Source organism: Triticum urartu, chromosome 1A (genome assembly GCF_056163025.1).
Source record: "Triticum urartu cultivar PI428250 chromosome 1A, HENAU_Tu73, whole genome shotgun sequence".
Classification (NCBI taxonomy): Eukaryota; Viridiplantae; Streptophyta; class Magnoliopsida; order Poales; family Poaceae; genus Triticum; species Triticum urartu.
Genome location: NC_141873.1, coordinates 434201396 through 434220708, shown reverse-complemented (window position 1 = coordinate 434220708; position 19313 = coordinate 434201396).

Genomic DNA, 19313 nt, shown 5'->3' with positions numbered 1-19313 from the left:
TTGAAGCACAAGTGTGGTAAAAGGATAGTAACATTGTCCCTTCTATCTTTTTCTCTCATTTTTTTATTTGGGCCTTTTCTCTTTTTTATGGCCTCTTTTCTTTCTCTTTTATTTGGGCTTATTTGGTCTCTTATTTATTTATTTTCATCCGGAGTCTCATCCCGACTTGTGGGGGAATCATAGTCTCCATCATCCTTTCCTCACTGGGACAATGCTCTAATAATGATGATCATCACACTTTTATTTTTCTTACAACTCAACAATTACAACTCGATACTTAGAACAAAATATGACTCTATATGAATGCCTCCGGCGGTGTACCAGGATGCAATGACTCATGAGTGACATGTATGAAAGAAGTATAAATGGTGGCTTTGCCACAAATACGATGTCAACTACATGATCATGCTAAGCAATATGACAGTGATGGAGTGTGTCATAATAAATGGAACGGTGGAAAGTTGCATGGCAATATATCTCGGAATGGCTATGGAAATGCCATAATAGGTAGGTATGGTGGCTGTTTTGATGAAGGTATATGGTGGGTGTATGATACCGGCAAAAGGTGCGCGGTATTAGAGAGGCTAGCAAAGGTGGAAGGGTGAGAAAAGTGTGTATAATCCATGGACTCAACATTAGTCATAAAGAACTCATATACTTATTGCAAAAATCTACAAGTTATCAAAGCAAAGTATTACGCGCATGCTCCTAGGGGGATAGATTGGTAGTAAAAGACCATCGCTCGTCCCCGACCGCCACTCATAAGGAAGGCAATCAAAAAATAAATCATGCTCCGACTTCATCACATAACGGTTCAACATACGTGCGTGCTACGGGAATCGCAAGCTTCAACACAAGTATTTCTAAAATTCACAACTACTCAACTAGCATGACTTTAATATCATCATCTTCATATCTCAAAACAATTATCAAGTATCAAACTTATCATAGTATTCAACACACTCATAAGAGATTTTTTTTTTATTCTTGAATACCTAGCATATTAGGATTTAAAGCAAATTACCATGCTATTAAGACTCTCAAAATAATCTAAGTGAAGCATGAGAGATCAATAGTTTCTATAAAACAAATCCACCACCGTGCTCTAAAAGATATAAGTGAAGTACTAGAGCAAAACTACATAACTCAAAAGATATAAGTGAAGCACATAGAGTATTCTAACAAATTCCAAATCATGTATGGCTCTCTCAAAAGGTGTGTACAGCAAGGATGATTGTGGCAAACTAACAAGCAAAGACTCAAATAATACAAGACGCTCCAAGCAAAACACATATCATATGTTGAATAAAAATATAGCTCCAAGTAAAGTTACCGATAGAACTAGACGAAAGAGGGGATGCCTTCCGGGGCATCCCCAAGCTTTGGCTTTTAGGTGTCCTTAGATTATCTTGGGGGTTCCATGGGCATCCCCAAGCTTAGGCTCTTGCCACTCCTTGTTCTATAATCCATCAAATCTTTACCCAAAACTTGAAAACTTCACAACACAAAACTTAAAGTAGAAAATCTTGTGAGCTCCGTTAGCGAAAGAAAACAAAAGACCACTTCAAGGTACTGTAATGAACTCATTATTTATTTATATTGGTGTTATACCTACTGTATTCCAACTTCTCTATGGTTTATAAACTATTTTACTAGCCATAGATTCATCAAAATAAGCAAACAACACACGAAAAACAGAATCTGTCAAAAACAGAACAGTCTGTAGTAATCTGTATATAGCGCAAGATCTGGAGCCCCAAAAATTCTAAAATAAATTTCTGGACGTGAGGAATTTATCTATTAATCATCTGCAAAAATAATTAACTAAATAGCACTTTCCAAATAAAAATGACAGCAGTTCTCGTGAGCGCTAAAGTTTCTGTTTTTTACAGCAAGTTCAACAAGACTTTCCCCAAATCTTCCCAACGGTTCTACTTGGCACAAACACTAATTAAACACAAAAACACAACCAAAACAGAGGCTAGATAAATTATTTATTACTAAATAGGAGCAAAAATCAAGAAATAAAAATAAAATTGGCTTGCCTCCCAACAAGCGCTTTTCTTTAAAGCCTTATAGCTAGGCATTGACAATTTTAATGATGCTCACATGAAAACACGAGAATTAAATAACAAAGAGAGCATCATAAAACATGTGACAAACACGCTTAAGTCTAACATACTTCCTATGCATAGGCATCTTATAGGCAAACAAATTATCAAGGCAAGCAAAAACTAGCATACGCAAGGAAGCGGAAAGAAACAATAGCAATCTCAACATAATGAGAGGTAATTTAGTAACATGAAAATTTCTACCACCATATTTTCCTCTCTCATAATAATACATGTAGGATCATAAGCAAATTCAACAAAATAGCTATCACATAAAATATTTTCAACATGATCCACATGCATGCAAAGTTGACACTCTTCCAAAATAGTGGGATTAACATTAACTAAAGTCATGACCTCTCCAAACCCACTTTTATCAAAAACTTCATAAGATTGAACATTCTCCAAATATGTGGGATCTAAGGTTGACACTCTTCCAAACCCACTTTCAATAATATTGCAAACACTATTATCAATCTCATATTCATCATGGGGCTTAAATAAATTTTCAAGATCAAAAGAAGAATCACCCCAATCATGATCATTGCAACAAATAGTAGTCATGGCAAAACTAGCATCCCCAAGCTTAGGGTTTTGCATATCATTAACACAATTGACATTACAAGAATTTATAATAACATCATTACAATCATGCTTTTCATCGAAGGAACTATCAAGTATGGGTGCAATAGCAACGATCTCATGTTTAACATAAGGAACTATAGCAAATTCATCTTCATAAATATTGGCATCATGGCCACAAGAATAGCAAGCATCATGTTCATCAAGGGATATTTCGAAAAAATCATCAGAATCATCATTATCTATAGATTCATGCATATCATTATTTTCTTCCAAAGCAACGGTCATTCTTTCAATAAATTCTTGGACATAGACATTATGAGAAAAGTTTTCATTGCAATATTTAAGTATGACGGAGTTTTCAGATTTATTGAGAGTGAAATCATACTTTTCAATCAAAGAAGAAACTTCATGAGCACCCTTAAAAACGACAGATTCTTCAATTTGTTCGATATCATAATAACTATAAACACCCTTTGCATAAGAAGATAAGATTTTATTATCATTGAACTCACATTGGTAGGGAAGGTGTTTTTTAGGGTTGTTAGAGCAACAAGTAAACCACAAATTTCACAAAGATTCCAAGCATAGCATAGCAAACTATTTATATGATACCATAAGAGCTTCCCTTTTTCAGACAAACGATGACGCACAAAATGAGCATGCTCATCTAAAGATTTCCCATCAACTAGGCTAGTTGGGGTTTCAGCACGAGCACATAAGGATCGAAGATGATCCAAGTAGAACACTTTAAGTGGATCCATATCAATAGATTTTTAGAAAGCAAAGATGCAAGAAAATAGAAGGCACATGGAAACACAAACAATGATAGATACGGGAAAAAGGCAAACAAAAGAGGAGGAAAATAAAACGGCAAGGGTGAAGTGAGGGAGATGAAAACGAGAGGAAAATGGCAAATAATGTAATGCGGGAGATAAGGGTATGTGATGGGTACTTGGTATGTTGACTTTTGCGTAGACCTCCCCGGCAACGGCGCCAGAAATCCTTCTTGCTACCTCTTGAGCACTACATTGGTTTTCCCCGAAGAGGAAGGGATGATGCAGCAAAGTAGCGTAAGTATTTCCCTCAGTTTTTGAGAACCAAGGTATCAATCCAGTAGGAGGCTACACGCGAGTCCCTCGTACCTGCACAAAACAAATAAATCCTCGCAACCAACGCGAATAGGGGTTTTCAATCCCTACACGACCACTTACGAGAGTGAGATATGATAGATATGATAAGATAATATTTTTGGTATTTTTGTGATAAAGATGCAAAGTAAAATAAAGGCAAAGTAAAAAAGCAAAGGAAATAACTAAGTAGTAGGAGATTAATATGATAAAGATAGACCCGGGGGCCATAGGTTTCACTAGTGGCTTCTCTCGAGAGCATAAGTATTCTACGGTGGGTGAATAAATTACTATTGAGCAATTGACAGAATTGAGCATAGTTATGAGAATATCTAGGCATGATCATGTATATAGGCATCACGTCCGAGAAAAGTAGACCGACTCCTGCCTGCATCTACTACTACTACTCCACTCATCGACCGCTATACAGCATGCATCTAGAGTATTAAGTTAAAAATACGGTAACACCTTAAGCCAGATGACATGATGTAGCGGGATAAACTCATGCAATATGATGAAAACCCCATCTTGTTATCCTCGATGGCAACAATACAATACGTGCCTTGCTGCCTGATACGTCTCCAACGTATCTATAATTTTTGATTGCTCCATGCTATATTATCTACTGTTTTGAATGTTTATGGGCTTTATTATACACTTTTATATCATTTTTGGGACTGACCTATTAACCAGAGGCCCAGCCCAGATTTGCTGTTTTATGCCTATTTCAGTGTTTCGAGGAAAAGGAATATCAAACGGAGTCAAAACGGAACGAAATCAACTGGAGAAGTTATTTTTGGAAGGAAACCTACCGGATAGACTTGGACCCTACGTTAGAAGATGAAGGAGGTGCTCACGAGGGTAGGGGGAGCGCCCACCCCCCTGGGGCGCGCCCACTGCCTCGTGGCCCCCCCTTCGGTCCACTGACATACCCCTTGTACCCATATATACCTACGTATCGTAAAACTTCCAGGGAGCACAATAGATCGGGAGTTCCGAACCGAAAACCAATCTAGACCCATTCCAGCACCCTGCCGGAGGGGGAATCCCTCTCCGGTGGCCATCTTCATCATCCCGGTGCTCTCCATGACGAGGAGGGAGTAGTTCTCCCTCGGGGCTGAGGGTATGTACCAGTAGATATGTGTTTGATCTCTCTCTCTCTCGTGTTCTTGATTTGGCATGATCTTGATGTATCGCGAGCTTTGCTATTACAGTTGGATCCTATGATGTTTCTTCCCCCATCTACTCTCTTGTAATGAATCGAGTTTCCCCTTTGAAGTAATCTTATCGGATTGAGTCTTTGAAGATTTGAGAACACTTGATGTATGTCTTGCCGTGGATATCTGTGGTGACAATGGGATATCACGTGATTCACTTGATGTATGTTTTGGTGATCAACTTGCGGGTTCCGCCCATGAACCTATGCATAGGGGTTGGCACACGTTTTCGTCATGATTCTCCGGTAGAACTTTGGGGCACTCTTTGAGGTCCTATGTGTTGGTTGAATAGATGAATTTGAGATTGTGTGATGCATATTGTATAGTCATACCCATGGATACTTGAGGTGACATTGGAGTATCTAGGTGACATTAGGGTTTTGGTTAATGTGTGTCTTAAGGTGTTATTCTAGTACGAACTCTAGGGCTGTTTGTGACACTTATAGGAATAGCCCAACGGATTGATTGGAAAGATAACTTTGAGGTGGTTTCGTACCCTACCATAATCTCTTCGTTCATTCTTCGCTATTAGTGACTTTGGAGTGACTCTTTGTTGCATGTTGAGGGATAGTTATATGATCCAGTTATGTTATTATTGTTGAGGGAACTTACACTAGCGAAAGTATGAACCCTAGGCCTTGTTTCCTATCATTGCAATACCGTTTACGCTCACTTTTATCATTAGTTACCTTGCTGTTTTTATAATTTCAGATTACAAATACCTTTATCTACCAACCATATTGCACTTGTATCACCATCTCTTCGCCGAACTAGTGCACCTATACAATTTACCATTGTATTGGGTGTGTTGGGGACACAAGAGACTCTTTGTTATTTGGTTGCAGGGTTGCTTGAGAGAGACCATCTTCATCCTACGCCTCCTACGGATTGATAAACCTTAGGTCATCCACTTGAGGGAAATTTGCTACTGTCCTACAAACCTCTGCACTTGGAGGCCCAACAATGACTACAAGAAGAAGGTTGTGTAGTAGACATCAAGCTCTTTTCTGGCGCTGTTGCCGGGGAGGTGAGTGCTTGAAGGTATATCTTTAGATCTTGCAATCGAGTCTTTTAGTTTCTTGTTTTATCACTAGTTTAGTTTATAAAAAAACTATAAAAAATGGAATTGAGTTTGTCTCATACGCTTCACCTTTTTAATATCTTTCGTGAGTATGATGGAAAGGATAATTGTGCTCAAGTGCTAGAAGAAGAAATCTATAAAATGTTTGGCACTAAATATTTGAATGATGAGCATGATTGCAATGTTGTTAGTATGAATTCCTTGAATATCCATGATGCTAATGATATGCAAAGCCACAAGCTTGGGGAAGCTATGTTTGATGAAGATGGTATTTTTTGTCCCCCAAGTTTTGATGAGCAAATCTATTATGATGAAAGCATGCCTCCTATCTATGATGATTATTGTGATGACACGTATGCTTTAAAGAACAATGATAACCATGAAACTTCTCATCTTGATCTTAATTTTCAATCACATAATAGTTATTTTGTTGAGTTTGCTCCCACTATTATTCATGAGAAGAAATTTGCTTATGTGGAGAGTAATAAATTTTCTATGCTTGTAGATCATGAAAAGAATGCTTTAGGTGCTGGTTATATTGTTGAATTCATTCATGATTCTACTTAAAATTATTATGAGGGAGTAATATATGCTTGTAGGAATTGCAATAATATCAAGTTTTCTCTCTATGTGCTTAAAGTTTTGAAGTTATGCTTGTTTTGCCCTCCTATGCTAGTTGATTATTGTTCCCATAAGTTGTTTGCTCACAAAATCCCTATGCATAGGAAGTGGGTTAGGATTAAATGTTCTAGTCATATTCTTCATGATGCTCTCTTTATGTTTCAATTCTTATCCTTTATGTGAGCATCATTGTCATTATCATGCCTAGCTAGGGGCGTTAAACGATAGCGCTTGTTGGGAGGCAACCCAACTTTATTTTTGTCCCTTGCTTTTTGCTCCTGTTTAGTAATAAATAATTCATCTAGCCTATGTTTAGATGTGGTTTTACACTTTTAATTAGTGTTTGTGCCAAGTAGAACCTTTGGAAAGACTTGGGGAAAGTCTTGTTGATCATGCTGTAAAAAACAGAAACTTTAGCGCTCACGAGAATTGCTGCCATTTTTATTTGGAGAGTGCTATTTAGTTAATTCTTTTTGAATATGATTAATAGATAAATTACTCAGGTACATCAATTTATTTGAGAATTTTATGAGTTCCATAAGTATACGTTTGATCCAGATTACTACAGACTGTTCTGTTTTTGACAGATTCTGTTTTCGATGTGTTGTTTGCTTATTTTGATGAATCTATGAGTAGTATCGGAGGGTATGAACCATAGAGAAGTTGGAATACAGTAGGTTTAACACCAATATAAATAAATAATGAGTTCATTACAGTACCTTGAAGTGGTCTTTTGTTTTCTTTCGCTAACGGAGCTCACGAGATTTTCTACTTTAAGTTTTGTGTTGTGAAGTTTTCAAGTTTTGGGTAAAGATTTGATGGATTATGGAACAAGGAGTGGCAAGAGCCTAATCTTGAGGATTCCCAAGGCACCCCAAGTTAATATTCAAGGATAGCCAAGAGCCTAAGCTTGGGGATGCCCCGGAAGGCATCCCCTCTTTCGTCTTCATTCATCGGTAACTTTACTTAGAGCTATATTTTTATTCGCCACATGATATGTGTTTTGCTTGGAGCGTTACTTTATTTTGTTAGTATTTGCTTTCTGTTATTTAGAAAAAAAAATTGAATCTTTTATTTCAATAAAAGTGGCCTTGATAGCCTTTACTATGCCTATGTTACAAGTATACATGTTGCTGTTTGAAAACAGAAAGTTTACCGCTGTTGCAATAATTCCCTAGAAAACTCAGAATGTGATAAAATGTTGAAACCTTTTGCATATTAAGCTCTGATAAATTTACTACAGTGGTAATTTTATTTCATAATTTTTGGAGCTAGGGAAGTGTGGATGTTGCTGTATTCTTTACAGACTATCCTGTTTAGGCAGATTGCTGTTATGTTTGCATTGTCTGCATATGTTTGCTTCTTTAATGTTTCTATTTGAGGATAGGACTATTAAATATGCAGATGCATTTAGTATGCAATGTTTAATAATAATTTTAGTGATTTGATACAGTAGAGTATGATAAGGTTTTGGCAATGGTTTATACTAACTTATCTCACGAGTCCTTGTTGAGTTTTGTGTGGATGAAGCTTTTGAGATTTAGGGAGACCGTGATATGAGAGGAATTAAGGAGACACAAAAGCTCAAGCTTGGGGATGCCCAAGGCACCCCAAGATAATATTTCAAGAAGTCTCATGCGTCTAAGCTTGGGGATGCCCCGGTTGGCATCCCACCTTTCTTCTTCAACAACTATCGGTTAGTTTCGGTTGATCCTAAGTTTTTGCTTCTTCACATGATGTTTGCTATTCTTAGATGTAATTTTATTTAGTTTTGCTTGCTGTTTGAATAAAGTATCAAGGTCTGAAATTATTGAATGGGAGAGTCTCCACATAGTTGCACAATTATTCGACTACTCATTGATCTTCAGTTATATCTTTCAGAGTAGTTTGTCATTTGCTCTAGTGCTTCACTTATATCCTTTAGAGCATGGTGGTAGTTTTATTTTGAAGAAATAGATGAACTCTCATGATTCACTTAGATTATTTTGAGAGTCTTAAATATCATGGCAATTTGCTTAAAATCCTAATATGCTAGGTATTCAAGAATAATAAAATTCTCTTATGAGTGTGTTGAATACTATGAGAAGTTTGATACTTGATAATTGTTTTGAGATATGGAGATGGTGATATTAGAGTCATGCTAGTTGAGTGGTTATGAATTTGAGAAATACTTGTGTTGAGTTTGTGATTCCCGTAGCATGCACGTATGGTGAACCGTTATGTGATGAAGTCGGAGCATGATTTATTTATTGATTGTCTTCCTTATGAGTGGCGGTCGGGGACGAGCGATGGTCTTTTCCTACCAATCTATCCCCCTAGGAGCATGCGCGTAATACTTTGCTTTGATAACTTGTAAGATTTTTGCAATAAGTATATGAGTTTTTTATGACTAATGTTGAGTCCATGGATTATACGCACTCTCACCCTTCCACCCTTGCTAGCCTCTCTAGTACCGCGCACCTTTCGCCGGTACCATAAACCCACCATTTACCTTCCTCAAAACAGCCACCATACCTACCTATCATGGCATTTCCATAGCCATTCCGAGATATGTTGCCATACAACTTTCCACCGTTCCGTTCATTATGACACGCTCCATCATTGTCATATTGCTAGCATGATCATGTAGTTGACATCGTATTTGTGGCAAAGCCACCGTTCATAATTCTTTCATACATGTCACTCTTGATTCATTGCATAACCCGGTACACCGCCGGAGGCATTCATATAGAGTCATATCTTGTTCTAAGTACCGAGTTGTAATTCTTGAGTTGTAAGTAAATAAAAGTGTGATGATCATCATAGAGCATTGTCCCAGTGAGGAAAGGATGATGGAGACTATGATTCCCCCACAAGTCGGGATGAGACTTCGGATGAAAAAAAAGAGGCCAAAGAAGCCCAAAAAAAAGAGGCCATAAAAAAGAGAAGGCCCAAATAAAAAAAATAAAAAATGAGAGAAAAAGAGAGAAGGGACAATGCTACTATCCTTTTACCACACTTGTGCTTCAAAGTAGCACCATGATCTTCAGGATAGAGAGTCTCCTATGTTGTCACTTTCATATACTAGTGGGAATCTTTCATTATAGAACTTGGCTTGTATATTCCAATGATGGGCTTCCTCAAAATGCCCTAGGTCTTCGTGAGCAAGCGAGTTGGATGCACACCCACTAGTTTCTTTTGTTGAGCTTTTATATACTTATAGCTCTAGTGCATCCGTTGCATGGCAATCCCTACTCACTCACATTGATATCTATTGATGGGCATCTCCATAGCCCGTTGATACGCCTAGTTGATGTGAGTCTATCTTCTCCTTTTTGTCTTCTCCACAACCACCATTCTATTCCACCTATAGTGCTATATCCATGGCTCACGCTCATGTATTGCGTGAAGATTGAAAAGGTTTGAGAACATCAAAAGTATGAAACAATTGCTTGGCTTGTCATCGGGGTTGTGCATGATTTAAATATTTTGTGTGGTGAATATGGAGCATAGCCAGACTATATGATTTTGTAGGGATAGCTTTCTTTGGCCATGTTATTTTGAGAAGACATGATTGCTTAGTTAGTATGCTTGAAGTATTATTATTTTTATGTCAATATTAAACTTTTGTCTTGAATCTTTTGGATCTGAATATTCTTGCCACAATTAAGAAGAATTACATTGAAATTATGCCAAGCAGCACTCCGCATCAAAAATTCTGTTTTTATCATTTACCTACTTGAGGACGAGCATGAATTAAGCTTGGGGATGCTGATACGTCTCCAATGTATCTATAATTTTTGATTGCTCCATGCTATATTATCTACTGTTTTGAATGTTTATGGGCTTTATTATACACTTTTATATCATTTTTGGGACTGACCTATTAACCGGAGGCCCAGCCCAGATTTGCTGTTTTATGCCTATTTCAGTGTTTCGAGGAAAAGGAATATCAAACGGAGTCAAAACGGAACGAAATCAACTGGAGAAGTTATTTTTGGAAGGAAACCTACCAGATAGACTTGGGCCCTACGTCAGAAGATGAAGGAGGTGCTCACGAGGGTAGGGGGCGTGCCCCCCTGCCTCGTGGCCCCCCTTCGGTCCACCGACGTACCCCTTGTACCCATATATACCTACATATCGTAAAACTTCCAGGGAGCACAACAGATCGGGAGTTCCGCCGCCAGAAGCCTCTGTAGCCACCGAAAACCAATCTAGACCCGTTCCAGCACCCTGCCAGAGGGGGAATCCCTCTCCGGTGGCCATCTTCATCATCCCGGTGCTCTCCATGACGAGGAGGGAGTAGTTCTCCCTCGGGGCTGAGGGTATGTACCAGTAGCTATGTGTTTGATCTCTCTCTCTCGTGTTCTTGATTTGGCATGATCTTGATGTATCGCGAGCTTTGCTATTATAGTTGGATCCTATGATGTTTCTTCCCCCCCTCTACTCTCTTGTAATGAATCGAGTTTCCCCTTTGAAGTAATCTTATCGGATTGAGTCTTTAAAGATTTGAGAACACTTGATGTATGTCTTGTCGTGGATATCTGTGGTGACAATGGGATATCACGTGATTCACTTGATGTATGTTTTGGTGATCAACTTGGAGGTTCCGCCCATGAACCTATGCATAGGGGTTGGCACACGTTTTCGTCGTGATTCTCCGGTAGAACTTTGGAGCACTCTTTGAGGTCCTATGTGTTGGTTGAATAGATGAATTTGAGATTGTGTGATGCATATCGTATAGTCATACCCACGGATACTTGAGGTGACATTGGAGTATCTAGGTGACATTAGGGTTTTGGTTGATGTGTGTCTTAAGGTGTTATTCTAGTACGAACTCTAGGGCTGTTTGTGACACTTATAGGAATAGCCCAACGGATTGATTGGAAAGATAACTTTGAGGTGGTTTCGTACCCTACCATAATCTCTTCGTTCGTTCTCCGCTATTAGTGACTTTGGAGTGACTCTTTGTTGCATGTTGAGGGATAGTTATATGATCCAATTATGTTATTATTGTTGAGGGAACTTACACTAGCGAAAGTATGAACCCTAGGCCTTGTTTCCTATCATTGCAATACCGTTTACGCTCACTTTTATCATTAGTTACCTTGCTGTTTTTTTAATTTCAGATTACAAATACCTTTATCTACCAACCATATTGCACTTGTATCACCATATCTTCGCCGAACTAGTGCACCTATACAATTTACCATTGTATTAGGTGTGTTGGGGACACAAGAGACTCTTTGTTATTTGGTTGCAGGGTTGCTTGAGAGAGACCATCTTCATCCTACGCCTCCTAGGATTGATAAACCTTAGGTCATCCACTTGAGGAAAATTTGCTACTGTCCTACAAACCTCTGCACTTGGAGGCCTAACAACGTCTACAAGAAGAAGGTTGTGTAGTAGACATCACTGCCCCTACTGTCACTGGGAAAGGACACCGCAAGATTGAACCCAAAGCTAAGCACTTCTCCCATTGCAAGAAAGATCAATCTAGTAGGCCAAACCAAACTGATAATTCGAAGAGACTTGCAAAGATAACCAATCATACATAAAAGAATTCAAAGAAGATTCAAATATTGTTCATAGATAGACTTGATCATAAACCCACAATTCATCGGTCTCAACAAACACACCGCAAAAAGAAGATTACATCGAATAGTTCTCCACAAGAGAGGGGAAGAACATTGTATTGAGATCCAAAAAGAGAGAAGAGGCCATCTAGCTAATAACTATGGACCCGTAGGTCTGAGGTAAACTACTCACACTTCATCGGAGGGGCTATGGTGTTGATGTAGAAGCCCTCCGTGATCGATGCCCCCTCCGGCGGAGCTCCGGAACAGGCGCCAAGATGGGATCTCGTGGATACAGAAAGTTGCGCCGGTGGAATTAGGTTTTTGGCTCCATATCTGATTGTTTGGGGGTACGTGGATATATATAGGAGGAAGGAGTACGTCGGTGGAGCATCAGGGGGCCCACGAGGGTGGAGGGCGCGCCTAGTGGGGGTAGGCGCGCCCCCCTACCTCGTGGCCTCCTGTTTCCTTTCTTGACATAGGGTCCAAGTCTCCCGGGTCTTGTTTGTTGAGAAAATCACGTTCCCAAAGGTTTCATTCCGTTTGGACTCCGTTTGATATTCCTTTTCTTCGAAACCCTAAAACAGGCAAAAAACAGCGATTCTGGGCTGGGCCTCCGGTTAATAGGTTAGTCCCAAAAATAATATAAAAGTGGATAATAAAGCCCAATAATGTCCAAAACAGTAGATAATATAGCATGGAGCGATCAAAAATTATAGATACGTTGGAGACGTATCATTCTGGAAGTCATGTTACTTGACCATGACGAACCTACGAACTATGAGGAAGCGATGATGAGCCCAGATTCCGCAAAATGGCTTGAGGCCATGAAATCTGAGATGGGATCCATGTATGAGAACAAAGTATGGACTTTGGTTGACTTGCCCGATGATCGGCAGGCCATAGAGAATAAATGGATCTTCAAGAAGAAGACTGACGCTGACGGTAATGTTACTGTCTACAAAGCTCAACTTGTTGCAAAAGGTTTTCGACAAGTTCAAGGAGTTGACTACGATGAGACCTTCTCACCCGTAGCGATGCTTAAGTCCGTCTGAATCATGTTAGCAATTGCCGCATTTTATGATTACGAAATTTGGCAAATGGATGTCAAAACTGCATTCCTTAATGGATATCTTAAAGAAGAGTTGTATATGATGCAACCAAAAGGTTTTTTCGATCCAAAAGGTGCTAACAAAGTGTGCAAGCTCCAGCGATCCATCCATGGACTGGTGCAAGCATCTCGGAGTTGGAATATATACTCTGATAAAGTGACCAAAGCATATAGTTTTATACAGACTTTTGGAGAAGCTTGTATTTACAAGAAAGTGAGTGGGAGCTCAGTAGCATTTCTGATATTATATGTGGATGACATATTGTTGATCGAAAATGATAGTGAATTTCTGGATAGCATAAAAGGATACTTGAATAAGAATTTTTCAAAGAAAGACCTCGGTGAAGCTGCTTACACATTGAGCATCAAGATCTATAGAGAGAGATCAAGATGCTTGATAAGATTTTTCAATGAGTACATACCTTGACAAGATTTTGAAGTAGTTCAAAATGAAACAGTCAAAGAAGAAGTTCTTGCCTGTGTTGCAAGGTGTGAAGTTGAGTAAAGACTCAAAACCCGACCACAGTAGAAAATAGAAAGAGAATGAAATGTCATTCCCTATGCCTCAGTCATAGGTTCTATAAAGTATATTATGTTGTGTACCAGTCCTATTGTATACCTTAGCATGATTCTGGTAAGGGAGTACAATAGTGATCTAGGAGTAGATCACTGGACAGCGGTCAAAATTATCCTTAGAGGACTATGAAAATATTTCTCGGTTATGGAGGTGATAAAAGAGTTCGTCGTAAAGAGTTACGTCGATGCAAGCTTTTTACATCGATCAAGATGACTCTAAGTCTCGATCTAGATACATATTGAAAGTGGGAGCAATTAGCTAGAGTAGCTCCGTGCAGAGTATTGTAGACATAGAAATTTGCAAAAATACATACAGATCTGAATGTTGCAGACCCATAGACTAAACTTCTCTCACAAGCAAAACATGATCACTCTTTGGGTGTTAATCACATAGCGATGTGAACTAGATTATTGAATCTAGTAAATCCTTTAGGTATTAGTCACATGGAGATGTGAACTAATCACATAAAGATGTGAACTACTGGTATTAAATCACATGACGATGTGAACTGGATTATTGACTCTAGTGCAAGTGGGAGACTAAAGGAAATATGCCCTAGAGGCAATAATAAAGTTGTTATTTACATTTCCTTATATCATGATAAATGTTTATTATTCATGCTAGAACTGTATTAACCGGAAACTTAGTACATGTGTGACTACATAGACAAACAAAGTGTCACTAGTTTGCCTCTACTTGACTAGCTCGTTGAATCAATGATGGTTATGTTTCCTAACCATAGACATGAGTTATCATTTGATTAATGGGATGATCGTTTAGTTTGTTGCTATTGCTTTCTCCATAACTATACATGTTCCTATGACTATGAGATGATGCAACTCCCGAATACCGGAGGAACACTTTGTGTGCGACCAAACGTCACAACGTAACTGGGTGATTATAAAGGTTCTCTACAGGTGTCTCCGATGGTGTTTGTTGAGTTGGCATGGATCAAGATTAGGATTTGTCACTCCGATTGTCGGAGAGGTATCTTTGGACCCTCTCGGTAATGTACATCACTATAAGCCTTGCAAGCAATGTAGCTAATGAGTTAGTTACGGGATGTAGCATTACGGAATGAGTAAAGAGACTTGCCGGTAACGAGATTGAACTAGGTATTGAGATACCAACGATCGAATCTCGGGCAAGTAACATACCGATGACAAAGGGAACAACGTATATCGTTATGCGGTTTGACCGATAAAGATCTTCGTAGAATATGTAGGAACCAATATGAGCATCTAGGTTCCACTATTGTTTATTGATCGAATACATGTCTCGGTCATGTCTACATAGTTCTCAAACCCATAGGGTCCGCACGCTTAACGTTCGGTGACGATCGGTATTATGAGTTTATGTGTTTTGATGTACCGAAGGTAGTTCGGAGTCCCGGATATGACCACGGACATGTCGAGGAGTCTCGAAATGGTCGAGACATAAAGATCGATATATTGGACGGCTATATTCGGACAGCGGAAGTGTTTCGAGTGATTTCGGAGAAAACCGGAGTGCCGGAGGGGTTACCGGAACCCCCGGGGAAGTATTGGGCCTTAGTGGGCCTTAGGGGAGAGATAGGGCAGCAGCCCAGGAGGTGGCGCCCCCCCCAAGGGGAGTCCGAATAGGACTAGGGGAGGGGGCGCGGCCCCTCTTTCCCTCTCCCTCTCCCTCTCTCTTCCTTCCCCCTTCCTCCTTCCTAGTAGGACTAGGAAAGGATGAATCCTACTCCTACTAGGAGGAGGATTCCTCCTCTCCTTGGGCACCACTAGGGCCGGCCGGCCTTCCCCCTTGCTCCTTTATATACGGGGGCAGCGGGGCACCCTAGGACACACAAGTTGATTGTTCCAAGCCGTGTGCGATGCCCCCTTCCACCATAATCCACCTCGATCATATCGTAGCGGTGCTTAGGCGAAGCCCTGTTCCGGTAGCAACATCATCACCATCATCACGCCATCGTGCTGACGAAACTCTCCCTCGAAGCTCTACTAGATCGTGAGTTCGCGGGACATCACCGAGTCGAACGTGTGCAGATTGCGGAGGTGCCATACCTTCGGTGCTGGGATCGGTCGATCATGAAGACGTACGACTACATCAACCGCGTTGTCATAACGCTTCCGCTTACGGTCTACGAGGATACGCGGACGATACTCTCCCCTCCCGTTGCTATGCATCACCATAATCTTACGTGTGCGTAGGAATTTTTTTGAAATTACTGCGTTCCCCAACAAACATGGCCAAAGAACCACCGCACCGCTAGCAGTAGCCAAACCACCAGCTCCAATCAAGCCACAACGCAACGACCGCAACCCTTCAGCCCCAGATCGGTAGCAACAAGACCATGCTAGCCATGCGCCCCAGATCCAGACGACATCTTTGTCTCTCTTATCCTCGTACCTGCTGATCTCTTCGAGAGGGAACGATATTTTTAGGCATGAGAGCTCCTAATTATCGCCCTTTGCGCCAGTTACCGACCCAGCTCTCACGCGCCCTTCTTGCCTGGGTCGGCCCTGTTGGGGAACGTAGCATAAATTCAAAATTTTCCTACGTGTCACCAAGATCTATCTATGGAGTCATCTAGCAACGAGGGAGGAGTGGATCTACATACCCTTGTAGATCGCGCACGGAAGCGTTCAAGAGAACGGGGTTGATGGAGTCGTACTCGTCGTGATCCAAATCACCGATGATCCTAGCGCCGAACGGACGGCACCTCCGTGTTCAACACACGTACGGAGCAGCGACGTCTCCTCCTTCTTGATCCAGCAAGGGGAAAGGAGAGGTTGATGGAGATCCAACAACACGACGGCGTGGTGGTGGAAGTAGCGGGATTCCAACAGGGCTTCGCTAAGCGCTGCGGGAGGAGGGAGATGTGTCACGGGAGGGAGAGGGAGGCGCCAGGCCTTAGGTCTCGTTGCTCCTCCTTTTCCCCACTATATATAGGGCCAAGGGAGAGGGGGGAGGCGCAGCCCTTGCCCCTTCCTCCAAGGAAGGGTGCGGCCAAGGGGGGGGAGGAGTCCATCCTCCCCAAGGCACCTCGGAGGTGCCTTCCCCTTTTAGGACTCTCCCCTTTTTCTCTTCTCTTGGCGCATGGGCCTCTTGGGGCTGGTGCCCTTGGCCCATGTAGGCTAAGGCGCACCCCCTACAGCCCATGTGGCCCCCCGGGGCAGGTGGCCCCACCCGGTGGACCCCCGGGACCCTTCCGGTGATCCCGGTACAATACCGGTGACCCCGAAACTTGTCCCGATGGCCGAAATAGCACTTCCTATATATAATTCTTTACCTCCGGACCATTCCGGAACTCCTCGTGACGTCCGGGATCTCATCCGGGACTCCGAAAAACTTTCGGGTTACCGCATACTAATATCTCTATAACCCTAGCGTCACCGAACCTTAAGTGTGTAGACCCTACGGGTTTGGGAGACATGCAGACATGACCGAGATGACTCTCCGGTCAATAACCAACAGCGGGATCTGGATACCCATGTTGGCTCCCACATGTTCCACGATGATCTCATCGGATGAACCACGATGTCAAGGACTTAATCAATCCCGTGTACAATTCCCTTTGTCTAGCGGTACGATACTTGCCCGAGATTCGATCGTCGGTATCCCGATACCTTGTTCAACCTCGTTACCGGCAAGTCTCTTTACTCATTCCGTAACACACATCATCCCGTGATCAACTCCTTGATCACATTGTGCACATTACGATGATGTCCTACCGAGTGGGCCCAGAGATACCTCTCCGCTTACATGGAGTGACAAATCCCAGTCTCGATTCGTGCCAACCCAACAGACACTTTCAGAGATACCTGTAGTGCACCTTTATAGCCACCCAGTTACGTTGTGACGTTTGGCACACCCAAAGCACTCCTACGATATCCGGGAGTTGCACAATCTCATGGTCTAAGGAAATGATACTTGACATTAGAAAAGCTTTAGCATACGAACTACATGATCTTGTGTTAGGCTTAGGATTGGGTCTTTGTCCATCACATCATTCTCCTAATGATGTGATCCCGTTATCAATGACATCCAATGTCCATGGTCAGGAAACCGTAACCATCCATTGATTAACGAGCTAGTCAACTAGAGGCTTACTAGGGACATAGTGTTGTCTATGTATCCACACATGTATCTGAGTTTCCTATCAATACAATTATAGCATGGATAATAAACGATTATCATGAACAAGGAAATATAATAATAACTAATTTATTATTGCCTCTAGGGCATATTTCCAACAGGCCCAACAAGTGAGCAATTCGCGCTGCCAGTAAGAGAAAACTTCACTCGATCAACGGTTGGTGGTCGACCGTTGACTTTTGAAAAAGGTTCACAAATTTGGAAAAAGAATTTGTGGGTTTGAAAAAAGCTCATGGATTTTAAAAACTTCACAGATTTTTTAAAAGTTCGCGCATTACAAAAAAATGTGAATTTGTAGAATGTTCATGAATTTGGGAAAGGTTGTGAATTTGAAAAGGTTTCATGAAATTTGTTTTAAAACACAAAATTCAAAAAAAAACTCATGAATTTGAAAAAAAAAATCATATTTTGGTGGGAAAAGTTTATGAAATTAAAACCCTCAATTCCGGATCATCCTCCACTACCAACATGGCCAAAGAACTGCCGCACCGCTAGCAGTAGCCAAACCAGCAGCTCCAGCCAAGCCACAACGCAACGACCGCAACCCTTCAGCCCCAGATCGGTAGCAACAAGACCATGCTAGCCCTGCGCCCCAGATCCAGATGGCATCTCTGTCTCTCTTATCCTCGTACCTGCTGATCTCTTCAAGAGGGAACAATATTTTTAGGCATGAGAGCTCCTAATTGTCACCCTTTGCGCCAGTTACCGACCCCGCTCTCACGCGCCCTTCTTTTCTGGGTCGGCCCAACAAGTGAGCTATTCGCGCCGCCAGTAAGAGAAAACTTCACTCGATCAACGCTTGGTGGTCGACCGTTGACTTTTGAAAAAGGTTCACAAATTTGGAAAAAGAATTTGTGGGTTTGAAAAATGCTCATGGATTTTAAAAACTTCACAGATTTTTTAAAAGTTCGCGCATTACAAAAAAATGTGAATTTGTAGAATGTTCATGAATTTGGGAAAGGTTGTGAATTTGAAAATGTTTCATGAAATTTGTTTTAAAACACAAAATTCAAAAAAAATCATGAATTTGAAAAAAAATCATATTTTTGTGGGAAAAGTTTATGAAATTAAAATAAGTTAATTTAAAAATCATGGGTTTATTTATTTTGCAAATTTTAAAAAGGGTTCACTAACATGAAAAGGTTTGCAAATTTTTAAAAAGAACAAAAATGAAAGAATACAGACCAA